This window comes from Hylobates moloch, unplaced genomic scaffold, assembly GCF_009828535.3.
Source record: "Hylobates moloch isolate HMO894 unplaced genomic scaffold, HMol_V3 SCAFFOLD_13, whole genome shotgun sequence".
Classification (NCBI taxonomy): domain Eukaryota; kingdom Metazoa; phylum Chordata; class Mammalia; order Primates; family Hylobatidae; genus Hylobates; species Hylobates moloch.
The window spans coordinates 84,818,031-84,842,981 of NW_026652288.1; the positions used below are offsets into that span (position 1 = coordinate 84,818,031).

General features: G+C 35.1%; 1 protein-coding gene and 1 long non-coding RNA gene across 2 annotated transcripts in view; both read left to right on the forward strand.

Moving 5' to 3' along the window:
- The window catches only part of NAALADL2 (N-acetylated alpha-linked acidic dipeptidase like 2), a 959,155-nt gene that overhangs the window by 285,772 nt on the left and 648,432 nt on the right, over positions 1-24,951 (forward strand). The window lies entirely within an intron of this gene.
- LOC131380970 (uncharacterized) overlaps positions 1-24,951 on the forward strand; it is a 62,516-nt gene that overhangs the window by 22,229 nt on the left and 15,336 nt on the right. The window contains exons 2-3 of the long non-coding RNA XR_009209331.1: positions 759-830; positions 3,198-3,330. This is a non-coding gene — a long non-coding RNA (uncharacterized LOC131380970). The remainder of the gene's footprint in view (positions 1-758; positions 831-3,197; positions 3,331-24,951) is intronic.

The window sequence follows — 24,951 nt, forward strand, 5'->3', positions numbered from 1 at the left end:
CACCTAATTGTATTAAACACTTTATTAAAACTCACATCTCCTAATCAAGATGTTGATGTGAAGACATCAGATACAACGTTGTGTAACTAACCTACCACAGTCTAGCTAAAACATTAGCTATATTTTTTTCTAAGAAATAATATTTTCTTCTTATTTATACAAAACCCTTTGGTTAGTTGCCATGACAGCAGGATGTCATATATTTGAGGAAAATTCATGACACACTTTTGGTTTATAATTATTTTCCTTCTTTTAGTAGTGATATTAAATGTTAGAGATTTTGTTCCTTCCACTTAAAACATAGTTATAAAAATGTCTATCAGTAGCACCAAAGTAGTGGCTTGAACCTGAACAGATTCAATTCATCATTAGAGAAAACCGTTTCCTCTTTACGGAACTGGATTAGTGCGGTATGGTATTTAAAATCTTGGACTCAAGAAAGCCACCTGCTTCTGCTGAGGTATTCAGACAAAGACTCTTGGAAGCGGGCCAGGTTTGTGCGATGCTCAGACCCATTGCTTACCTGTTTGACAGTAACATCTGGTAGCAACAGATGCTGAATTCTAGAGAGCCATAATTATTTTGAGAGAAGGAGAAGTTGTCTTACACAGTTATTATCATGCTACTACCTCAGGTATTAGAAAGAGGCAATCATTTTGTACTTCCCTGGCAGCATATGTTTTCTCAATTTTGCAGATGAAATTTCTAGATCATATACACCATGAGATGAAGAATCATTCTATGTTTTTAAACAATAGGTTTCTAAAGAGCATAAAGGATCAGATGCAAGTGTTTTGTTGCCTCCGTTTGCCTGTTTAGAAGCCATTGAGGTAGGTGCCAAAAAATTCATGGCTAGACTATTACAAATAAAAGTTGATAGCAATACCTCTTTTGGTTTCACACTCTATCCTGGAGCCAGTCGTAAATAAGACTGTCAGATTTTGTACCAATGATTTTTTTTTTTCTTAGCTTTGTTTATCTCAGCAATTAAGAATTCCCTTTTTCCATTTTTTTTCTCTCTCAGACAGATTGTTATTAAAAAGGATATGACAGGTGCCAGTTCATCTATATGTTGTTTGTCTTTTGGAGCAATATCTTATACGATGAGTGCACCCACAAAAATGGTTTTTTTGATCACATTTACCTCCAGAAATCAGAAACTGACATTTATACTTTGGTAGCATAGCCAGTTCAGATAGCCTGCCTTAATTTGCATTCATTTGTCATAGCTAATGGGAACAAGTAATGATCATTTTTAAGGGATATAAAGATTATCAGGGTAGACATTTTCAGGTACAAATTTTACCTCCCTTCTGCTGGTCACTTTGAAATTCTGAATACAAAGCTACCATTCACTGATTTATACATTCTTTGTTTCATCAAACATTAATGATAGCCTACAATATAAAAGGCATTCTGGGAGGTGTCAAATACACAGTAGTGAATGAAATAGGCATAATCCCTGCCCTCCTGTAGTTTACAGATTAGTCATAGGACTTACTAATTCAAATGCCTTCAGGGCCAAGCAGGTAAAGACGATGAGTAAGGCTGTGAATATAAGCCTATAATTAGTGCTGGGGCTTGTAGCTGAAGGAGAGTGATTGTTCTACTGGATGGAATTGAAATTCAAAATTTGTTTAAACAATGAATCACACTTATCAAAATAAAAAGACACACCTGTAGTCTGAGCACTTCATTTGGCTGGCACTCCACCCGTGAGACTGAGCTTCTGGTCTTGAATCAGAGAAGGGATGTCCCAGAGAGTGTGAGATCTGTGTCTGCATTTACGAGCTGGTTTTCTCACTTACTGCATATCATGGGATCAACAACTGGGCCGGCAGGCACCTTGGGGAAGTCAGCTACGGAAGCCAGGATGAGTTGTCAAGTTCTTCTTCACAGAGCAACCACATGTAACTGGCTGAATAGACGGCGTACCTTAGGCACTCGTGGTCTACCATTGACTGGTGTTCATGGTGGTTACACTGAACCGCTGTCTGCTTAGATTACATTCAGCAGTTCTGGCTGATATACTGGTTTGCTTTATTGGTAGTGACTTTTATCCAATTAACATCTGATTTATTATCCTATAAACTGGGAATTGTCTTTTAATTCATAGCAAATAGTTTGTTTTCTAAAGGGTGAACTGTCATGAGCTTACTTTAATGTGAATGTGGGTCAGACTATCTGTGGGCCAGCAGTCTCCAAACTGTTCAGCTGAGCATCATAGCAAAATCAAACAAACAAACAAACAACAACAACCAAAAAAACCAATAATGATTTGACTACCCATCATACTAAATTAATATAAACTTCTTTTATAGTATGAACATCGAAATATTGTGAATAAAAAGACAACTTTTGATTGTTTCCTTCTGCTATGGTCCATGAAAAATTAGGACTATGATGCTTATACTAATGATGCTTATACTGTTATTTATACTTTTTTAATTATGTGGGTACATAATTCCTAGGGAAGATTAAAGAGAACTGGCACACCAAAAATATTATATAGAAGTGAAACAAGGATCTGGTAGTGGTGGGGAAATATAATATGGATATTTAACAATTACTACATTATGTAAAATTCCAATGTATTGGCTGGGAGCAGTGGCTCATGCCTGTAATCCCAGCACTTTGGGAGGTCAAGGCAGGTGAGTCACCTGAGGTCAGGAGTTGGAGACCAGCCTGGCCAACATGGTGAAACCCCATCTCTATTAAAAATACAAAAAATTAGCTGGGCTTGGTGGCAGGCACCTGTAATCCCAGCTACTCAGGAGGCTGAGGCAGGAGAATTGCTTGAACCCAGGAGGCAGAGGATGCAGTGAGCTGAGATCATGCCACTGCACTCCAGTCTGGGCGACAGAATGAGAATCTGTCTCAAAAAAAAAAAAAAAAAAAAAATTTCTAATGTATCTAAATATGTTCCCAATAGAAGGTACCCAGAGAAGCCATGAAACTTTATTATAAAATAGAAAAATTACACATTCATAAGTAGCAAATAATTTCTAAGATTGATATGCATACCTATCTCTTATATTTTCATATTTCTTATTTTCTCTTATATTTTTATTCTTTGAGAACCTGTATGTCTTAGTAACAGGAAGTATACAACTTACCTCTTAAAGATCTACCTCTGAAATTTCTCCTGCCGAATTGCTCAAAACCTTAAAGGTTTACACGTTTCAAATGGTGTCTAGCTTTTCCAGCCAGATGGAGGGAGAGATAAAAGCCTGGTCCTCCCAGTCTCCAGCTGCTGTTGCTTTTCTGTACCATGTCATGTCAGTGTTGAAGACGGGACTGCCCATCTAACAACTGATGTTCTGTGATGCAGTGAGGCCTAACTTACCTATAAGCAGTTAAGGTCAGCTTGATTCCATGAAAGGACACTTGCACTGTCTCAGGTGGAGGTTGCCCTGTGCATGGTCTTAAAGGATGCAGCTCTTCATATACAGTTTTTTAGTTCACATATGGAATCTTGTCCATGGGTCCCTTTCTGCTGTAGGGACACTGGGCCAGCACTGATCTAACTTTTCCCACATTATAAACCCCAAATTACTATTATGAATACATTTTAGGGTTCAAGTAAATTTAAGTTTTAAACAGTTTAAATAGAATTTTATGCTATATTGATAGAAGAGATCACCACTCATTACGTGATATCAAAAAAGTAAAGTAAGGAAGAGCTACGTTAGTCTGGCCCAGTCTGACAGAGCAAGGCAAACTCCCTTTGTCATTTAGTTTATTGGCACGTAGATCACTGAAATAGGGGTGGGTTGACTTAGGCCTTGGAAGCTTTTTCACTAGAGTGAGTATACTGCTGATTGCCGGTCTTTCAAAGAGTGAGGCTGTCATCGACTGGTTGGCTTTCAGAGGCTGTTCACTGAAGGGACCTGTCATTAACTGATTAAAATTTTAAAACCAGTTGTGAAACTGTAAAGCAATTAGACTTTTTCTAAACATATGGGGATTTAAAAAATTGACATCTTTTTCCCCAAAGTGGAACTACCCACTTGATTTATAGGAACTCTTTTGAGGGGATTTACCCAGAGTTTACTCAAAGTGACTCCTTCTTTGAAGTGGTGTCCAGTGTAACTTAATTTTCTAAATAATAGTTTCTAGGTGATTTCAACATGCATATACCTATTTTTCATATCTGAGGCTGCCTTTACTAATTTCAAGGAGATTTTCTGGTACCTTTATCACTAGAAAAAATTCTATGAAAACCATATATCATTTCTGTTGCATTATCCTACTGGGCTATGAAGATTGAACCCATTAATTATAAGCATAATAATATGGTAAATTATCTGTCTACCCAAAAAAGGTAAATCTTAATTCTTATAGAGGCAACATACCATTGAAGTTAAGAGCATAGATTTTAAAGGACAGATTATCTGTCACCTACTTGACAGGTAACCTTGAGAAATTTATTTAATCTCTCTTTCCTTATCTGTAAAATGGAAGTAAAATATTACTTTTGTTATTTGGTTGTTATTAGGATTAAATAAATTATTATCTGTAAAACATCTAGGCCATCCTAGTACATAGTGCTATGTAAGAACAGTGTGTGTATACTTGCTTGTTTTTATTACTAATAATAGCACAGATTTTTAAAGCCATTTTACTTCTGGATAGTTGAGAAGATAGGAAAAGAGCTTTTCAACTTGTCATCATGTTTGCTATATTTTTTTTTTACTTCTGAGGAATAATGATGGATGTCTTTAGCACTTAAACTGTGAAGAATTAAGAATATAGATAAATTGAACAAAATATAGCAGAGGGAGCAAAATCTCAAATGTCTATTTACTTCTGATGAAAGCCACTGTTGGAGAGGATTTGCAGCAAATCACAGTAATGTCTTTATTCCATACCCCTGTTATTTTAAAAAATAAAGGAATTTCAAAATGGACAAGAACAAGCTTTAGTTAAATACAAAGGGAGAAAATGTCAGAAAGAAGAGTTGAAGATGTGTGAAAAAGTGAAAAGGATTCCCTCAGATTTTGTTCTCATGGGGATATTACAAAATGACTACATTCGTATGACCTTGAGGATTTTAAAAACCCATCTCGGTCAGTGGTCCTCCACTCTAGCTGTGTGTAACAAACCCCCGGAGAGGTGACAAAACATGGGATGCCTGAGTCCCACCTCAGGTCTCTGGGGCGGTAGGGGCTGGGTATCAGCAGTTACTGGGAGAGTTTCAGAGCTCTCCAGAAGAATATAAAGTGCAACTGGGGCTGAGAATCGCTGAAATATTCCAGGTATTCCTTGGCTAGTGAGTACCTGTTTTGTGTAACAGCTGTAGCAGTTGCCCCTTTGACACTTTCTTCTTTACCAGGTGTAACTTGTTTGCCTAAACGTTGGCACTGGTGCTGTCAGAATCAAAGTGACAAAAACCAACCTGGCTAGCAAACCAAAGCTACAGAGCCTTCACCACAGCAAAACTAGTTCAGGAAGCTTCTGGTAATAAGGAATGGGAGAATAAGATTAATGACAATCTTTATGTTAGGAATTAATTCATGATACTTTAAGTGGATAGTGAGGTTTTCTTGTCTTTTTTTTCTTAATGATCTTTTCTTTTTGCTTTATGGTATGTCTTGGATACAGCTGTGTATGTGTGATTATTAGTCATCCTGTTTTAATAAATAGTTTATATTTCTCTAGATTTTATGACTATTACATTTAGAATATGTAGCCAGTGTTCCCCAATAACTGAGCATTGGAATCATCTCAGAGGCTTTTAAAAGAGACAGATCTTTGGGCCTCATCCAAAGCGACTGAATCAGAACTTTGGAGGTGTAAGACAAGCATTGTGATGTTTTTTAAACAAAACTCCCCACATAACAGTAATGTCCATCCAAGTTTGAGAACCACTTGTACAAGAGATGCAGATAAAGCACTGATAAAAAAACAAATGAGATGTTAAGAGGAAAAGGAAACAAATGCATATTAAAATTTAGCAAACATTTAGAGGAAACAGTAGAATATATTCTTACAGAAGTATAATGTCTCTTTGAAGGTGTTTATTTACAAAGTGGTAGGTAAAATTCAGATCTTCCAAAATTTAAGGAGGTGGAGTAAATGACCCTTTGAGTTAGTGGTAGACTAAGGGTTCTTGTTTTCAAATTTAAATGGTTGTGAGGGAAGAGCAAATACTTATTCTTCCACATTTGAAGCTATCCTAGAACCTGAGTAAAATACTGAAGAGAATCATGGATTTAAAATGAGACCAGAATGCTTTTGATACATGTTAGATTTCATGTTCTTTATTCTCAGACAAATCTTTAGATAAATAGCTCTACTATCTCAGTGAAGATAGTATTATTAATGTTTTGCACGAGTGAATATTCATTATTCAAAGATGAAATACGTGATTAGTGTCTATTGAATTACTTATAATGTGAGCAATGATTGATTATGCTTATTATTTCCTACATTGCTTTTTTATTTGAACACTATGTTGGAATCATACTCCTCACAGCTTTGAAATGTATAAAAAAGAGATATTCTGCAATTTGGTATAGTAAACTAATGTATCCTATATTTTTGTGTTATTTTAAAGTGACATTTAATGATGAAATATTGATTAGTTAAATATTATTCTTTATTAAAGTACTAAATTTGTGGTAGAAAAAGTAGTAGATTGTCTATCCTTCAAAAATGCTGACCAGAGGACTGCTGGAACTAGCTCATCTAGCAATAACAACTTAGAACTTCTCATGGGATTGTAGGTATCACATACATAGGTTTATACAGCTGACCTACAGAAAAGTGAGGAAGAGGCACCTCAACACCTATTGTGTGCAAATTAAAAAACAGATGTTTAAAATTAGTTAACCTCTTGTATCTCAGCTACCTGGGTTCAGTATAAAAGAGCTAATCAAGTCAGGTCCAACATATTGTCTTAACTCATGAGGAAGTTTCTTTACATAACAAAGCCACGGCCACATTCCACCTTCAGCCTCTCTCTCTCTCTGTCTTTCTCTTTGTTTTTAAAATAGAAAGGAAAGAAATCCTAGCAATTGCTGTCAAATTACCTGTCTTCTTTCAGTCTTTTAGAAAGTATGGAAAATTTTTGGTATGTACTTAGTTAAAATAAGTCATTAAAATACTTTTTTAACCTAAAGTTATGAAATTGAACAGACTTATATTAACCTTGGAAGTGTCTACCTCCAGTTGCTCCTGTGAATTCTATCACCAGGATAGGAAAAGATTTTCTAAATCTAAATAAAATACAGCATGAACTGCAGACAGCAGCATTGTGTAGTTGTAAAAGCTGGAATTTTAAATTAAATATGAGTTCAAATCTTGCTTAAGTGTTTTTCTATTTTACATATCTTTCAGTTCTCAAAACACCAGTTTTATCATTTGTAAAATGTAAACAATAATACCAGTCAGAGTTGCTATGATTAACAGATATAGTATTTGTAAATAACCTGACACACAGTAAGCATTAGGTAATCAATGGGCATTATTTATGTTTTAATTGTGTGTGTCTGTAAAATTTACAATTAAACAACTCTGAATTAGCCTTCTTATTAGGAAAGGCTCTAAGCTTGATTTGGACATCTATTCTTCCATCCTCATTTGAACAGTAATGTCATAGAATCAGCTTGCTGTCACTTACCATCTATACAGCCACAAAACCTAGTTGAAAATGAAGAGGAACAAGAAATCACACCATTAACTGGGATTTCCCAGTTGATTGTCATCTCTCCCTGTTTAACTGGAAAGTTATCTGGAGTGCAATGACGCGATCTCAGCTCACCGCAACCTCCACCTCCCGGGTTCAAGCAATTCTCCTGCCTCAGCCTCTTAAGTAGCTGGGATTACAGGCATGCACCTCCACGCCCAGCTAATTTTGTATTTTTAATAGAGACGAGGTTTCTCCATGTTGGTCAGGCTGGTCTCGAACTCCCAACCTCAGGTGATCTGCCCGCCTCAGCCTCCCAAAGTGCTGGGATTACAGGCGTGAGCCACTGTGCCCAGTGTGTCTTTTCTTATAAAAGTATAAGCAATACTTAATTGCTTATCTGTAAGAAATAATGATTAATTCAAAATATTTGTAATAAAGATAAATAATTATAATCTTGAATAGTCTCCAAGAGTTTCAAAGTTAAAAAAACTTCCACCATTTCGGGAGATATCAAATTTTTTGAAAAACAATTTATGCCAATTTGAAAGTTATCTTTTTTCTTATATTTTATCAGGAGTAAGTCATGAAATTAATATTTATTTCCAAGGATTAGCTCTGTATCAGTATATTTGTATTTGTATTTTTAAGAAGATGATTATAATAAAATAAAATGTATCTTGGAATTCCTATTTCGGTGGGATAGTCATTAAGTGAATTTAGTCAAATATGTGCAAAAATTTTACAAAAAAGCACACATAGAAGCATAGAACTTCAATTACACCACAACCACAAAAAGATAACTATAAAATGATTATCTATAATCATTTCATTTTGATGAGTTTCTTGTGTCTGTTCTCCATGGCTTTTACAGTAATGATTTAGGCATCATAGATCTGATGAGAGTCCAGGTTCTTGTCTGCAAGCAACAGAAGCCAACTTTTGCTAACTTAAGCAAAACAACAACAAACATTTACTGGACAGATAATAAGTAGCTCACAAAATCAATGTGAAGACTGCAAAACAGAAAAAAAAAAGATTGAAAGATAGGTATGGAGGAAATAAAAACTAGGATAAGGGTTACGAAATGGCCACACAAACTATTTTATTAGGATATCACTACTGACTATGCCAGGAATGCTGTAAAGCTATGCCATAGATAATTATCTGAATAGCTCCATGTTGTTGCACCATTGCCTCAAGACTAAAATTCCCAGGATGGAGCAGGGTAGGAGTCAGGGCAGAGGGTCCAGGTACTTATCATACCTCTTCAACTTCAGTAGTAGATATAGAGTCTGTTTTTCACGAACTGTAAATCAGAAACCAACCCCCCCACCCATCCCACCCTAAGAATGATGCTAAGATGTTAGACAATAACAAATGTGCGTCATATAGCAATTACTTTTTTTGGTTTGCCCAAACTTCTATAGCAAGTAAAGTGCACTGGTTTTATATTCTTCTTATGCATTATATTGCCCTATCATACATTATATTGCCCTATCATAAGGAAAGAGACAATTAATGACTTGGCAGTCTGTGTCTGTCAATCAATTATTGCAGTCATTCTGATGGTGTCTGTATACGTGTGGTAATAATGTCTAACAACTGAAGCAGTTTACAACAGCCTTCTCATAACCTGAACTTCTAATAACATTTTAGCAATTTTTTTACACAGTCATATCTAGGTGTGACTTTCTTTCGGAAACCTTTCTGTCTTCTATTTTGTCACAGTTAGAGCAATTGGAATTTCACCTTGTAATCTTCTAAGCTTTTACCATTCAGGACTGTTAGATAGATTTTGCTGCTGTTGAAGGCCTTATATTAATTACAAGGTCGTAATCTTCAAACAGGTTTGGTGTAAAATATAAAATGACTTTTGGGTAAAAGGCTATTAAATTTCTCCTTCTCTCTCTTTCTTAACCAGGAATTGGTATCATATTACCTATCCCTGTCAATTAAATGCCTTGACTTTCCCTTTTCCCATGAGAACCCACATTTTATTTATCCACAATGTTGTGTATACCTTCCCCCTTCCTCCAGCATATTTAAAATTTGCGCTGCACTAGATTGTGTTGTCTACATAGATATCCACAATAATGCAAACTACAGGTTGAAATCGTATCAATATGTTTAACATTTTATAAATCAAATAATGTTTAAGCAGCAGTGTTTTATAAATCAAATAATGTTTAAGCAGCAGTGTTGTGGTATCGTTTGCCATATTTATGAAAAAATACCAGAGGTTCTTATTCTCTTCAGCTTTGATTGATTGCGTCTCCTTCTTGTAGATAGCTAATACAAATTATTTGTGCCTCTTGAGTATGTAAGATGAGCCTAAAGTTGCACTACATCCTCATACTGTTTGCAAACTCTCTAAGTGATTCTTGCCAGGAACCAACACTCACGGAGAAAGTTAATATTCCAGGATATTCAAAGAAGTTGATTTCATTTCATTTGCAAAGGAAATTTTGTCAAAGTAAAGCTATAAGACAGGCGTATCTTGAAATTTGTTTGTTCATATTAATTTGTATGCTTGATCCTTTGTTGTCTTTTCTCTCTTTAGGCAAACTGAGATACCTGTATATTATTTAAATATTTTGAATCAAATATTTGTGTTTTAAGTTTTAGAACATTTTCTGACCATACAAATATAAAATCTCTGACTCTTTAAGCATGCAAATGATGTTGACATATGAAAAAAGCCTAGATGAAGTTACATAGCCTGGAACTAATCATTTCTTTCTTTTCTCAGGGCTTGAAAAAGTAGATCTTTGACAAATAATTTCTCTGATTTGATCATCATGATATATATTGTTTCTGAAAAGTGTCTTAGTGAGTTAGTCTGTACTTAGTTCAAAGAGGCAAGCAAACATTTTGTGTTATACTTACGGTTTATATGAAATGAAGTTGATGATGCAAGACTAGAGGTTATAGCAGAATAGGTTTGAATGTCTGAAAAAAATTGACCAGTTTTCCACTTTAAAAAGTTTACCCCTGACACAAAGGCAAAGTTCAGAATAATTATGTGTGCTTTTTCTACATCTGGATTGTATAAACTTATTGGAAAACATCCATACTCTTTTTAAATGATGAATGGAACATGATTATGAGATATTTAGAAAAGTTATGGAGTAGTTGTTTGCAAATGTAGTTGCTGATTTTGCCCCCAAGAGGCTCAATTTTGTATGGTATTGTCTCTTTTAAATGAAAAAGAGGTATAGGTATTAAGGTTTTTAGGTAGTTTACATAGATAGAAAAAACACGGAAGTTTAACATGAGCTGAAATTGGTATAGCCAAGCAGAAGCAAATTAATATGAAGATGGAGGGGAAACAGGACTAAGGATAAGCGTGAAAACCATAATATTCTACCTATGGAGAGTGTTGAGAGTAGGGGAGATGCCGATTTGTGTTGCATTATTTGTCTATTACCATAACAACTATTCATACGTGACTAGTATAAAAAGACCCATTGGTCTATAGTCCTAATATTTTTTCACTTCCTATTCTATTGTAAATTGATTTATTTTTCAATTCATCTGTTGGGCCCCATGTGGTAGAGCTACATCGTTCTCTTTCTGTGCTTCATTGCACCTTTTGGTTTGTACAAGCCTTGGGTGAGTACCAGATGGGCAGCTGCTCACACACTGGGGAATAAAATTCAATGATTCATGAGCATACACAGGAAAGAGCAAAGACTGTTAGTTCTTGAGGATAGTCTGCAAGATTCCATTGTCAATGATGCAGAAATTTGAATGTGAAACAGGTTCTGATCTTGGCATTTTGCCAGGAATATCTAGTTGTATTGAAGTTCATAAAGTAAACACTCCACAGATTTGCATGCTTATGTAGGAAGTTTAAAAAGTGATTGCATGTCCTAACATGCATCATAGTATTTTCTTTTTTAATTTTAAGAACTAATACTAAGTTCAATTCCAAGACGTTTTAAAAATGTCCATTTTTTGTTTTTTGGACAAAATAAATGCATACACATTAAAGAAAACTTAATATAGCCATGAAAAAATAACAAGGAAAAAGAATGAATAATGCATTTTTATTCCCCATTAAAAATATATGTAAATATATATGTATATGTATATATGTATATATATGGCACATAATAAATGCATGATATATTACATAAATAAACTTTTATTTTGCAGTCTAGGGTGAGCATCTTATCACATATTATTCTTGTTTCATCAATATTCTCTTCCCATTCTTTCCCTCAACTAATAGAAATAAAGAATTAAAGGAAAGAAGCTGGGAAACTGAATTGAAAATTATTTAACTTCTTTTAAAGGATAAAAGTATCGATTTTACTATTTATAACATTTTTAAGTTATTTAAGAAGTTCAAAAAATGGTGCCTATTAGTTAACCAAGTACATATTGCAAATTGGCTTGTATAAAATAAACAGTAAGGTTGAATAATATTGGTTACTCTGGATAGAAAAATATTAACTGGGAAATGCTATACAGATGATGTGGAAGTTAGGTTATATGGTAAATTCTTAAACTGTGTTAATGAAATAAGAAAAGCATGTCAACCTATTTTCAATGATAACAACTATAAGAGCTAACAGATTTGGGGGCACAGGACTCTTCTGTGTATCACAAGTGACCCATCTATGAATCCTAAATATCCACCCTACAATCTTTGAATATACATTCTTAAACCCTGAACAATATCCTCCATCCCCACTTCTCATGCAGCTCTTCCTCATCTTTTAAGCTTCAGTTAAAAAACAACATTTTCTCAGGCAAGACTTTCCAGCTACCTTGGCCAAAGTAGAGCCTCCTTGTATACCCATGTCTTATTCCTTTATTTTTTATTACAGTTTTGCAGCAGCAGTTGTCATTACTGGAAATTAGATATATATTTTATTTGAACTGTAAATTGTGATGGCATTATAATAATCACTGACTCATGTATTAATGACCCAAAACAAAAAAGCATGGGTTTATAATGAAAACTAGCTACTATGGTAGTGAAAATAATTCTGAACGACTATTACAATTTTTTTTTTCCCAAACCACGTTTCTACTTTATTATTATTTTTGGTATTTATGGGGGAAACAAGGTTTTGGGGACTAAATAGGTCAGTTGTGATGAGAAACCATAGATATGTAAGTTACATTAAAAATATTTTTATGTTATTCTTGAAAGAATCTGTGGCAGCATAGAAATGAAAACAAATATATTTAGAGATAACCCAAAACAAAGGCCACCTTAAGGAATCAAAATGTCTGCCCCTTTAGGAACTAAAACTAGGCTACTTATAATAAATGCAAAATTTTACATATAGATAACCTAGTTTATATAAATGTTTCTTTGACAAGAGGAAGCATATGCATTCTTCCATAGAAGACTTTTCTGGCATGTTAGCATGAGAAATGTTCAAGACAGTCCTTTTAAGATGTGTGACTCCCTGGACAATAAGGTATAATATAGCAAGCAGTATCTTCAAGTTTAAAATGTAAATACTTTAAAAATAATTGTTCATATGTACTGTTCTGATTTTAATAATCAAAAGTATGAAAATACTATATAAAATTAGACACTTTTTCATATTCAATTCTAAAGTATTCATGTAATTTCATGAATGTAGAGATATCAATATCAAAGGCTGAGATATTGATATCTTTTTTGTTTTTATTTTTCTCTTTGTTCTAATGGTTCAACTTATTAGAAGACTTAAAAAGGGAGATCTACAAAATCAATTCAGGTCAATTTGTTTTCTTTATTCCAACATGAACATACATTATGGACAGTTTGCTTTACTTATTGAATTATTAAAAATATGCAGTGGGATATCAGACCCACACAAAATCTTTGTTATTTTGCTATCAACATTTAAGGGCTGGAATTTTATTATCGTCCTCAAATAAGATCAAACATTTTAGTATATTCATGAGAAACAAAAGTTATTAGAGGAAGAGCAAAACAGGATAGCTGTATAGATTTTTTTAATGTGGATCATCCAGATTAATTTCACTGTTCACGTATATTACCACCAAAACTCAAGTAAATTGAATGTACAGGAGTCAAGCTGACATTTTAGCTGATCTTCATAATTGAAGTGGATCAGCTACTGAAGATTTTTAGAATAATAAAATTCTAAATAGATCTATTTTTAATAATATTGGAGACATATGCTTTCTACAAATGCTTACTTCAAACATAAATCTTTTTGTGGTTTTTGTCATCAGTTTACTAAATACTCTTGGAGTAGTTATACCAATATTTTTCTCTGTTTTGGATATTTATGTATGAGAGGAAAATATATTTCTGAAGTTTGGACAGCTAGGTTTAAGTTCTCGTTCTGCTACTTACTAGCTATCACTACAGGCAGACAATTTAGCTTCTGTGAATCTCAGTTTTATATGTGGGACAGTCCATGACTACATAACTAAGAGGGTACTTTTAAGAACCTGTAAGATTATATATATATATATAAAATCTGTTGACATATACAAATGATAATGGTATTTTTGATGATAGTATTAACCTAATTATTTTGTAAGACTGAAGAAACTGGCTGAAAGATTTTATTGCTTTTGGTTCAGTGTGATATTCTCATTTTGTAGTTCTTTTTTTCCAATTCTGAGTTTTTATCTGTTTTTATTTTTTCTTTATTGCCTTTTGCATCCTGTCCGTGATGCATCCCTTGTCATTTTCTGTACTGCCAGTTTGGAAATATCCCAGAGTATATCATTATATAGGTTCAGCCAGACTTTGATGATAGCTATTTTGTTGGATGACGGCTATTCTATTGATTTGTTACATGTTGCATAGGAATAGATACCTGGAGACACATATTTGTTAACTTTCTGATATAGCTTGCAGTTGCAGGTGGTGGTTTACACAATTTAACATCATTTTAAACTCACTGGTTGAGAATATTTCAAAGCGTTTCCTTGATATGAGTGAGTTCTACACATTTTATTGCCTTATGTTTAACTTTTTACAACCCGTTTGGATTTCGCTTTAATAGAAGTGTTTGGATAAGACTACTATGTTGACAACTTTTAACTCCATTTAGATTTCATATGGTATTTCTCTGTTTTTTATTAAGTAACTGACATGCAATTTCTGTTATATAAAGTGCTTGAGATGAATTCCTAATTCCCAAACTATATTTCTCTTTTCCTCTTGAACCAGAAAAAATAAAAGTTTAGAATAACAAATGCGAAATCATACCATTTCTTCTGTTAATTTTCTTTATTTCTGCTTTATTACATGAAAATAAATTGATGATTTGCAGAAGGATTTTCTGTTGAAATTTTTAAAATAAAATAAATTCTGTTTTTTATATAGATAGATGGATATATATGAATTTACTTCAAGTACTTTATATAACAAAAATTGTCATTGGTTACTTAACAAAAATGGAGCAATAGGGTATGCCATTTAAATGGAGTTAAAATTTATATATATATACATATATAGTATTTGGCTAGAAGAGAGATAAAAGATGTATTTAATATCCATTTGCCACTTCAGTAGTATATCATCTATATTCCTTGACTCTAAATATTTATTCTATAAGTGTATTCCAAAACATTACAAAAGATTTACATGGACGTTCATATAGAAGAATAATCATTGGGACATTGTTTATAATAGAGAAAAATTGGAGACTAAAATAAACAGCCCATATTAGGAAATAATTGAATTATGGAAATTCATAACCCTTAATGTGATGTTGCCATTAAAGCATGTTTGTATTAATTGATACATGTGTATAATGTCCTATAAAGAATATAAGTATATAAAAGGCTAAAAGGATACAAAATTGTATATTCAGTATGACACAAGTGTGAAAAAATACATATAAGAGATTAAGAGGAAATATACTAAAATGCTAGTATTGGCTGCCATCAGAGAGTTATAATACAGATTAATTTAGACTTTTTTCTCATTCACATTTTTTTCCAAATTTCTCCAGTTTCCATAAGGAATATGAGAGTTTAAAATAGAACAAATATTATTATTTGAAATATAATATATAGTCAAAATAGTTTTTTTATTTCTTATATGGTGTCATACCTTTAAAATTTTCAAACCCTTAAGAATTCATACATCTCAGGCTTATAAGTTAGGTCAGGTGCTATTATTCTGCATTTCTATTATACTACCTTATTGTGTCAGAAACTTATATTACAGAGAAGCAATGTATACTGGACACCGAAAGACTAGGCCATTTTGAGACTGCAGGGTAGAGAGGAAAGCAAGCAATTTGCCAAGTAACTCCTTGTAAAGTCACATTTTGCCATCCTAACGATGGAGATGGCCCATGACACATAACAATCGAATAGCAGATTTAAGTCTCCTGTCATTTTATACGATTGCCTTCTAAATGGAGTTGTGTATATAATATATTACTTGTACTTCAGTCATCTTATCAGACAAAATGTATAATTAGAAACATAATACCAATGGGCATATGAGACATTGGTAGTATGGAAAGTTAGATATTTGTTCATTATTTATTCATTCTTCTAACAAACATGTATTGAAACTCCTCTGTCTAGCTACTGTGTTGCAGGCTAAAAAGCAGAGTTGTTATTTCTTCTGACTACATTACTATATCGATATAATCTATTATAACAGAAGAACAGGTGAAATGTAGTACATGCACACAATGGAATACTATTTGGCCATAAAAAATGAAATCATGTCATTTGCAGCAACATGGATGAACTTTAGCTCATTTTATGTGAAATAAGCCAGACCCAGAAAGACAAATTTCCCATGTTCTTACTCATATGTGGAGAGTTTAAAATGTTAATCTCTTTTTAGTTGAGAGTAGAATGAGAGTTATCAAAAGCTAGGAAGGTTGTTTGGGTGGGAGTTGGGGGGATAAAGAAAGGTTGGTCAAAGGGTACAAACATACAGTTAGACGGAAAATCTAATTTGTAATGTTGGATATAGGGTAGATTAAGTGTAGTTAGAAACAGTCTTTTATATTTTAAAGTAGCTAGAAGAGAGAACTTGAAATGTTCTGAACACACAGAAATGTTGAATACTCAAGGTGATACCCCAGATATCCTGATGTGATCATTACACATTCTAAGTATGCAACAAAATATCACATGTACCCCACAAGTATGTGTAATGTTATGTATCCATAAAAAGATACACTGATAATGTAATCATATCCCACTGTATAATTATTTTTGGAAGATATATATCTTCATATATATCTATATATAGTCATTTTCAACCATGACTTGAGTACTAAACCAGTAGTAAATTTTGACCAGATCCAACAGCTGCTTTGACTATTGAATTATCTTCACAGTCAATAATAGTAAAAGGTAGTTTCTTGCATAGACAAAGTATATACACATTCCTGGTTAAGTAACAACTTTGCTAACCCTCAGTCATTATCCAAGTGATAACCCTGTAGTTCTTCAGTGCTTAATGTCTTATACCAGTGTTCAAAAGCACTATAAATATCTGAATATAATATGTCACACATTTACTAAATGCCCAGCATTTTGTAAAGAAATATTGAAATCTGAGGAATTGAAATCATCCTCACTCTTGCAAGAAAAGTAAGAGAAACATACATGAGTAAGACACAAAATTGCTTATGACTTATATTAATACATACTAGGTGGTAAGATACTAATCATAGTAGTGAACACAGGAAATAGAAGATTTAGAATAGTAAAGGAATTTCATTGAAGAAATGAGGCAGTGAGTTCTAAATGGCATTTAGTACTTGGATTATTGAAAAGGAGGCAAAAATATCTCCTGAATACTTGGTGAACTTTAATACTATTTGTTTTCACTTAAGGACCTTGTTTAAGATTCAGACTTATTTTTTGATGTTTAATGTGCTGTCCATTAGGAGTGTTCAAGCAAAGGAACAAAAGTACAGCTTTTCAGTACTCTGTCAAATACAGACATTTCATACTGGTGTCTTTAAAAATATTGCAATGAAGCCAGCCAGGTACGGTGGCTCACCCCTGTAATCCCGGCACTTTGGGAGGCCAGGGTGAGTGGATCTCCTGAGCCCAGGAGTTCAGGACAAGCCTGGGCGACATGACGAAACCTAGTCTCTACCCAAAACACGAAAAATTAGCGGGGTGTGGTGGCAGGCGCCTGTAGCCCTAGCTACTCGGGAAGCTAAGGCAGAAGAATGGTGTGAACCCGGGAGGCGGAGTTTGCAGTGAGCCGAGATTGTGCTACTGCACTCCAGCCTTGGTGACACAGCGAGACTCCGTTTCAAAAATAAATAAATAAAATAAATAAGTAAATAAATAAATAAATAAATTAGCCGGGCATGTTGGTGTGTTCCTATAGTCCCAGATACGCGGGAGGCGGAAGTGGGAAAATTGCTTGAGTCTGGGAGGCAGGGGTTGCAGTGAGCCAAAGTCGTGCCACTGCACTCCAACCTGAGTGACAGTGTGAGACCCCATCTCAAAATAATTCCAATGACATTTTTCCAATAGTTTATTGAGCGGAGCTACAGTGATTTAATCTTAAACATGAACCTTTATTTATTCACCATATTATATTTGATGCATGTTTTCCAACTTACTGGGCCATCTACTGGTGTCCTACATTAGTTGAAAAAGAAAATTAGTAATGCTGCTTCATTTTCATGTTCCTTATTGGTCTGTTTAGCTTTCCTTTTACTAATTGCATTCAAACTTCACAGTTGCAAGCACTTTTATTAGTGAAAGTTGCATCCATCTTTCTGTCTTCCATGCTCCCAGCATAGTTTGTTGCATTCAGTAAGTGTGTTGAAGTGAATTTCTGCAGTTTTCGTCTATGGAGTTTAAAAGTTTTCTTTGATTTTGGCCTATGTCAGAATAATTGTCAATATTTTAATAAGAAACGAGAATTATATTGTACTTTTAAGGATGATTCCTCAGTTTGAATTTTTTTTTAACTTTGGTCCTCCAGTTGTATGTAATTGTAATTTTATATGGGATATTATTTTATTATTGTACCCTCAATCATCCTTAAAAACTTTAGAACATAAATTTTAGAAAGATTTATGAATGGCAGTAACACACTCCTAAATCTGACAAACATATACAACACAGCAAAATGTAGTATAAAATGTGGACATATTTGCATGCACTAATTATTGAACAATCCATATAGCAAATATTTTAAAACTCTTTCTTAGTATTACAAGTTACCCCATGTTTAATAGGCTTCCCTCTTCATTCAGCCAGCTCTTATTCTCATTACCATATACATTGCCAACTAAGCAGCTTTTTATATGCCAAATTTGTCGTTTCAAACACTTATGTTTAGCTATTGGGCATTAGCACATCTTGGTAGACTACAGTTATGTATTTGCAGCATTTTCATCTTATTTGAAAAGCAATATTTGTGCAATTATCTGAATATCTAATTGTGTCTTTCATATTGCCCTCAGTATTTTATATAAGAATATGAAAATGAAAAAATTATATTCTGATGAAAGAAATAAAAAGCAATTTTCTTGTATGTACTAAAATAGAACAAAGACAAAAATACCTGTGTCAAATATGATATATTTTTAAGTTCAGTTGGATAATTATTGGACATACACACATGAGTGTTAACTATGAAGGAAAATTAGAAAAAAATAAAAGTTCCTATATAAGATTCTGATAATAGATCAATAGAGATTGTGTTTGAAAATTATGATATAACCCAAGAGTTTATATAAACATATATGGTATTCATATGTGTGTGTATATATGTGTGTGTGTGTGTGTATATAGCGTGCACACACACACATATACACACACACACACACATATATATAGCACACACACAAACACACACACATATCTCTGTTAATAGAACTGCAAACAGAGAACTACATTTTATATTTAACTTTTGACCATTAATCTTCTTGTACACTATTAGGAACATATAGAGTTAAAAGCATGAAACTTCAATGAAGATAATTTTTAAATGATATTGAATTTTTTGAATGTATGATTTTTTTCTCTTCTGTTTTTCATTGTATCACTAAAAATTTCATGTGTAGAGATTATAGAAATCGGTTTTATTAAATTTATACAAATTCTATCCAGTAAAGACTTGGTTTGGGGTAGAATGTAATATAATATAACTGTGCGGAGCTAAAAAATCAATTACCCTTTTTCTAAGAAAGGGAGAAATGATCATGCTTTGTAAATACTTTGACAGGATTTATTGTGTGGAAGAGAAAACTTTTTAACATCATTTTGCCTTTTATTTTTTTAGCCATAGTTTTCAAATGGAGTTTTAAAAAAAATTCCAACATAGCCTTAAGGTCATTGACAATTAAATACATATTTTCAGTATTAAATAACTTTTTTGTGGCCCCATGTAGTCTATGTTGGTTTGTATTTTTAAAACAATGTCCTTTGTTATGTTACATTTTAACTACTTTGCTCTTTAAATTGTTTTCACAATATCTTGGTCTTTGTATTTTAAAATGTCTTGTTGTCTGTGTAAATTTCATATAATTTTATATTCTTCACATCACACTCTATTGTGAATACCTGCATGTAGTTTTTAAAAAATTATTCAGTTTTCATCTGATGTACACACTGACCTCCTTGCTGTTTCAACAGTTAAGTGGTGTAGAATAATAATTGAGATGGCATTTGTCTATCAACTTCAGTTTCAGTAGTTCAATTATCTTTTCTGATTTTTAGCCAATAATATATTTCTTTCATATGTTCACTCAATCTGTACTAGTGAATCTAACATTATGTTCTGAACATACAGGAATTATCTTCTTAATATTCAGATGTCATAATGGGAAGAGATGCATGTAGGCACAAAATTAGATGTAGCAGTGAATCATACAATATCTGCTTTATTTGTAATACATATTTTCAAATTTTATCTTCAGTTGCCATCTTTTTGTATTCAGGCAGTTATTTATGTGCTAGAAAATATACATTATGATATGCTATTCATCTGGAAATTGTTTTGAAAAGACTAACATTCCGTTTTGATTGTATAAGAGACAATTTTTATAAAGCCCATTTTCATCAGGAACTGGTTTATTTGAATGTGTGCATTTCATACTGAAAGATTTTTGTTTGCGTGGGTAACATAATTGTAAATATATATTTTGTGGCCAGAGAGCTGTAACTCTATTGCTTGCTGCCTTGGAAAATGACATTTTTTTTTTCAGAATTTAGATTTCCTTTCATTTTAATGAATTGTCACTCATCAGACAGATGCATGGTCATCAATTATTATGTGATAATAGCAACACTTGGTTTACTAAATAGAATAAAAATATTTTACATAACCTTGACTGATAGTTCTGTGAATCTTGGAGCAGTCTTTCAAGATGATATATTTTAGGCCCTAGCCCTGTAGTAGGTTTGCATTTAAATCATACATTGTCAGAGAAGATGTCAGAACACAATTCTGGTAGACAGAATAATGGTTCCCCAATGATGGCCACATTCTAATCCCTGTAACCTGTGAATATATTACCTTACATGGCAAATGAAATAATGTACATGTGATTAAGTTAAGGATTTTGAAAAGGGGAGATTATTTTGGATTAGTGGAGTGGGCCTCTCTCTGACTTTTTGCCTCTTTCTTTGCCTTGAGAAAATAAAGTCAGAGAGCACAATATGATGATGGAAGCAGAGGTCAAAGAGGGAGGGAGAATTTAAAGATGCTTACAGTGCTGGCTTTGAGGATGGAGTAAGGGGTCAGAGCCAAGGAATGCAGATGGACCTTAGAAGTGGGAATGGCAAGGAAATGAATTTTTCCACAGAGCTTCCTGAAGAAACACAGTACTGCTGAAACCTTGATTTTAGCGCCACAAAATCGGTGTTGGATTTCTGACCTCCAGACTGTATGATGATAAATTTGTGTTGTTTTAAACCACTAAATCTGTGGTAAATTGATACAGCAACATTAAGAAACTAATACTATAATGATTGGTATATAGAAGAATAAACCGTAGACTGTGTGAAAGAAGGCAAGGCACAGTTTAATTATAAAGTAGATTAAGTTTGTCTCTGGAGTTCCCACTTCTTTTGGATATTTTCTAGTAAGAAAGGACCATTTCCTTCCTCATGCCGTAGCACACGCATCTTGTCCAAATCTTTCTCCCCATATACTCCAGCTTCTTGTGTCTAATTTTCCCTAATACCTTAACTGCTTCCCTGCTAGCTCCATTATACCTGTCTCCTACCCCATCATCATACACTTCATTTATCTGTGATATCTGTGCTTGTAATTTATAAAGCTGCCATCTGACCTCTATTTCTCCAAGAGAACATCTCTATTGCTATCAGGCTTTTCACACCTGTTATGTATCCTACTATTAAGGTCATTCAGAATTACTTATTGAGAAGATTTTAATTCACATCTATGTATAGAACAGAAGCTTAGAATAAACAGGGCTTTCTGACCCTACTCCGATCACTCATCTTACCACTAGTATAAGATTATTGGAATGAATTTGAAGAATGGGTTGGCAAACATAACAGTAGTTAGCTATTTGAAGCAGCTGATTAAAATTTGTAAGGAAGCAATGGAAATAAATATACAAATTATGTTACAAACCATAAAAATGCAAAATATAGATTTTTAAAAGTCAAAGCTGGTGGAGCCAAGATGGCCGAATAGGAACAGCTCCGGTCTCCAGCTCCCAGCCCCAGCGACACAGAAGACGGGTGATTTCTGCATTTCTGCTTGAGGTACCAGTTTCATCTCACTAGGGAGTGCCTAACAGTGGGTGCAGGACAGTCGGTGAAGCGCACTGTGCGCGAGCCGAAGCAGGGCGAGGCATTGCCTCACTCGGGAAGCGCAAGGGGTCAGGGAGTTCCCTTTCCTAGTCAAAGAAAGGGGAAACAGACGGCACCTGGAATATCGGGTCAGTCCCACCCCAATACTGCGCTTTTCCAACGGGCCTGGAAAACGGCACACTAGGAGATTGTGTCCCGCACCTGGCTCGGAGGGTCCTGTGCCCACGGAGTCTCGCTGATTGCTAGCACAGCAGTCTGAGATCAAGCTGCAAGGCGGCAGCGAGGCTGGGGGAGGGGCGCCCGCCATTGCCCAGGCTTGCTTAGGTAAACAAAGCAGCCAGGAAGCTCGAACTGGGTGGAGCCCACCACAGCTCAAGGAGGCCTGCCTGCCTCTGTAGGCTCCACCTCTGGGGGCAGGGCACAGACAAACAAAAACTCAGCAAGAACCTCCACAGACTTAAAGGTCCCTGTCTGACTGACAGCTTTGAAGAGAGTAGTGGTTCTCCCAGCACGCAGCTGGAGATCTGAGAACGGACAGACTGCCTCCTAAAGTGGGTCCCTCACCCCTGAGCAGCCTAACTGGGAGGCACCCCCCCAGTAGGGACAGACTGACACCTCATTCAACCGGGTACTCCTCTGAGACAAAACTTTCAGACGAACTATCAGACAGCTGAATTTGTGGTCTCACGAAAATCCGCTGTTCTGCAGCCACCGCTGCTGACACCCAGCCAAACAGGGTCTGGAGTGGACCTCTAGTAAACTCCAACAGACCTGCAGCTGAGGGTCCTGTCTGGTAGAAGGAAAACTAACAAACAGAAAGGACATCCACACCAAAAACTCATCTGTACATCACCATCATCAATGACCAAAAGTAGATAAAACCACAAAGATGGGGAAAAAACAGAGCAGAAAAACTGGAAACTCTAAAAAACAGAGCACCTCTCCTCCTCCAAAGGAACGCAGTTCCTCACCAGCAACGGAACAAAGCTGGATGGAGGATGACTTTGATGAGTTGAGAGAAGAAGGCTTCAGACGATCAAACTACTCTGAGCTACGAGAGGAAATTCAAAACAATAGCAAAGAAGTTAAAAACTTTGAAAAAATATTAGAAGAATGGATAACTAGAATAACCAATGGAGAGAAGGGCTTAAAGGAGCTGATGGAGCTGAAAGCCAAGTTTCGAGAACTACGCGAAGATTGCAGAAGCCTCAGTAGCAGATGCGATCAACTGGAAGAAAGGGTATCGCTGATGGAAGATGAAATGAATGAAATGAAGAGAGAAGGGAAGTTTAGAGAAAAAAGAATAAAAAGAAATGAACAAAGCCTCCAAGAAATTTGGGACTATGTGAAAAGACCAAACCTACGTCTGATTGGTGTACCTGAAAATGATGGGGAGAATGGAACCAAGTTGGAAAACACTCTGCAAGATATTATCCAGGAGAACTTCCCCAATCTAGCAAGGCAGGCCAGCATTCAGATTCAGGAAATACAGAGAACGCCACAAAGATACTCCTCGAGAAGGGCAACTCCAAGACACATAATTGTCAGATTCACCAAAGTTGAAATGAAGGAAAAAATGTTAAGGGCAACCAGAGAGAAAGGTCGGGTTACCCACAAAGGGAAGCCCATCAGACTAACAGCTGATCTCTCAGCAGAAACTCTACAAGCCAGAAGAGAGTGGGGGCCGATATTCAACATTCTTTTTTTTTTTTTTTTTTTTAGACGGAGTCTCGCTCTGTCGCCCAGCTGGAGTGCAGTGGCGCAATCTCGGCTCACTGCAAGCTCCGCCTCCTGGGTTCACGCCATTCTCCTGCCTCAGCCTCTCCGAGTAGCTGGGACTACAGGCGCCCGCCACCACGCCCGGCTAAATTTTTTTGTATTTTTAGTAGAGACGGGGTTTCACCGTGGTCTCGATCTCCTGACCTCATGATCCGCCCACCTCGGCCTCCCAAAGTGCTGGGATTACAAGCGTGAGCCACCGCGCCCGGCCTCAACATTCTTAAAGAAAAGAATTTTCAACCCAGAATTTGCTATCCCGCCAAACTAAGCTTCATAAGTGAAGGAGAAATAAAATACTTTACAGAAAAGCAAACGCTGAGTGATTTTGTCACCACCAGGCCTGCCCTAAAAGAGCTCCTGAAGGAAGCACTAAACATGGAAAGGAACAACCGGTACCAGCCACTGCAAAAACATGCCAAATTGTAAAGACCAGCGAGGCTAGGAAGAAACAATAGCAACTAACGAGCAAAATAACCAACTAACATCATAATGACAGGATCAGATTCACACATAACAATATTAACGTTAAATGTAAATGGGCTAAATGCTCCAATCAAAAGACACAGACTGGCAAACTGGATAAGGAGTCAGGACCCATCAGTGTGCTGTATTCAGGAAACCCATCTCACGTGCAGAGACACACATAGACTCAAAATAAAGGGATGGAGGAAGATCTATCAAGCAACTGGAAAACAAAAAAAGGCAGGGGTTGCAATCCTAGTCTCTGATAAAATAGACTTTAAACCAACAAAGATCAAAAGAGACAAAGAAGGCCATTACATAATGGTAAAGGGATCAATTCAACAAGAAGA